At 40.4% G+C, this 2,886-nt stretch overlaps 1 pseudogene; it reads right to left on the bottom strand.

Moving 5' to 3' along the window:
- Window positions 1–764: 764 nt before the first annotated feature.
- Window positions 765–2,607, bottom strand: LOC144227943 (calcium/calmodulin-dependent protein kinase type II subunit gamma pseudogene; annotated as a pseudogene).
- Window positions 2,608–2,886: the final 279 nt, after the last annotated feature.

Here is a 2,886-nt window from a genome sequence, read left to right as displayed (position 1 = left end):
GGAATACAGTTTAGTTTCAATTGTACAACATAGTGATTTGCCATTTGTATACATCATAAAATAATTATTACAACAAATGTAGTTAACATCTGTCACTATACAAAATGAATGCAATATTACTGGCTATATTCTCTATGCTATGCAGTGTGGGAGAAGATATTTGTAAATCATGTCTAATAAGAAGTTGATATTAAAAATACATAAAGAACTCATACAACTTAACAACAACAACTACAACCTACACAATCTGATTTAAATATGAAAAATGGAGCAGAAGATCTGAATAGACATTTTCCAAAGAAGACATACAGGCAGACTACAAGCACATGAAAAAAGCTTAATATCGCTCATCACCAGGGAAATGCACATCAAAACCAGAGCGAGATATCAGTGCACATTTGTCAGAATGGCTATTATCAGAAGACAGGTGATAACACATGCTGGTGAAGATTCCCACCTTGTGCACTGTTAGTGGGAATGCAAACTGGTGCAGCCACTGTGGAAAAGAGTATGAAGGTTCCTCAAATATTGAAAATTAGAACGACCATATGAAGTCCATTTTTTAACAATCTTTTTTTTATTTCTTACATGTAAAACCAACTCAATAGAGCAGACATAGATTAGAAGACAGACGGGAGGGCTGCATGCAAGGGAGGGTCTTGGCTGCCGCTGCTTTGTATTTGTTTTAAACCTAAGTGAATAAGATTTCCACTGTCACTCATGTCCTCCAGAACCACTGCCCGCAAAGGCTCAGTGACCTCTGGCTAGCTGGGATCTCCTAATGCCTCTGTGACTGAGCTCCCTGTGCACTGATAGAGGACACTGACCCTCTTGCCATCTCAACGTTGCCAGACTGGGGTCTCCAACTGGCTGGGGAGAGGCTGACCCTGCCCACGATGACCAGGTGAAGTGGATATAGAGGATGTCAGCTGCATCCACGAATCGTGTAGATGTGTAGGTTCACGATGGTGCTGTGAGCAGGCTTCTTGTTCTGGGGTAGAAGCCTCTCAAAGTGAAACCTGTAGAAATCCATCCCCTCTCTGCGATTTCCCTGAGCCTGGAGCGCAAAAGAAGTAAGACTTGAATCATAAATCTTCCTGTAGCCATCAAGGGCCCCATTGTTAACAACCTCAGTCTATTGTTTGATGATCTTAATGATCTCCTGTTTGTGCACTTCGAGGTCTTCCTCTTCCATGGTGATGTTGCAGCAGCTCTCTGTGGAGCTCTTGATGCCATCTGTGAACTGTACACCATGGTGGTTTCTGTTCCTTTACACCTTCTGACTTCTTGTTCAACACACTTTTGGCAGCTGAACAATTACTGGAGGAAAGCATGGTCAGGAGCATGAAGGCCCTCATTTTTTCAGGACATTAAACTTGCACAAACATTCCACAGTCTCTCGGTGATGCATCGTAGATACCACTGGGGAATCTGTGACAGGCCCATCGGTACTTGAGAGCCTGGTGAAGCATGATGCATTTTGTGGGGTTTATGGTCAGCCTCTGGTTAATCAAGTTCTTGCTTCAGGAGTCACTGTTTTCCACACTTATGATAGGAAAGCAAAGGCTGTGGCCTTGATCTGACAGCTTGTGCTAATCTCCATCCAAGAAAGGAGACTATCCCAATAGAAATATATACAAGAAGATCCCACAGGCTCAGATAGCTACAGGTTTTCCATAGGGATCTTTTCTCAAAGAGAAAAGATGTCTTAGGGGACACATAACCTGAGGTCTCATCAGTTAAGTGTACTCTATTGTTCTCTCCACACTTTCATGACTAGGCCAGCTTCATATTGGCATCTTTGCATTTACTTGCCATCAGCAGGTTGTCAGTCTTTAGTTCTTGGTAGACAATGTCATGCTGGTAGATGTGGCCAACTCTTTCCAGAATTTGATGTATGCAGTGTCTAGAACCAGTTTTACTATACTACCCTCTGGTTGCAATCTCTTCAAATAGCTACTTGCAAGTAACAAGGTCAAATATGAAGTTGTGCAACCCTTCTTTTGTCAGAATGGTGCATGATATTTGCATGTTTCAAAAGTTGCAATAGCTTGATTACACACTCTAGTGTCTGCGGCTCCTAGGTAGGTAACTTATTGGTCTTGATGAGTTTTGCTGAGTCATCCTGCATGCAGGAATTCTTCACACACTTGCATGCCACAGAGAAAACAACACTGCTGAGTTCCTTAAAGTGCCTGTAGTCATTGGTGAAGTAGGTTTGGGTGGTGGTGGTGGCCATGTTGGCCTGGCAGGCAGACATGGTAGTGTAGACCACACTGATGTCTGCAATGACCACCACTCAGCCAAGGCAGCCAGAGTTGATGAGGCAAAAACAAAAAACAAAAAACAAAACCATTAAGGCCAAATTTAATTGTATCACACTTTGGTCAATGTGTGCTCCAAAATACCACTTATATAGGCATCCTCAACAATACTATCAGCTGACTTCTCATCAGATATACTGGAGGCTATATAGTAGCATCATAATTCAAAGGCCTCAAAGAAAAAGAATTAAAGTAAGAACTCTGTATCCATCAAAACTATTTTTAAAACCCTGAGATACATTGTTTCTAGAAGCTTTTCACCACAGGAAATACTAACCGGCATCATTCAGGCTGAAATGAAAGGATACTGAACAGTAACTGAAAACTACACAATAGAATAAATAACAGTGGTAAAGACAACTGCACAGGTAAATAATAAATCAGGTTAGAAGTATTTTTGTAACATTTTTCTCCTATCTGATTTAAGATAAAGCCATATAATGTAATAATTATAAAAATGTATTGGTTGTATTTCTAATGGGTCAATTGATCAAGAAATACATAGAAATTATAATTTTACATATTTACATATGTAAAAGAAGTTAGTTATAAAAGACCTCAT

The sequence above is a fragment of the Crocuta crocuta genome, unplaced genomic scaffold (genome assembly GCF_008692635.1).
Source record: "Crocuta crocuta isolate KB4526 unplaced genomic scaffold, BGI_CrCroc_1.0 scaffold556, whole genome shotgun sequence".
NCBI lineage: Eukaryota > Metazoa > Chordata > Mammalia > Carnivora > Hyaenidae > Crocuta > Crocuta crocuta.
This window is presented reverse-complemented; position numbering and strand designations above follow the sequence as displayed.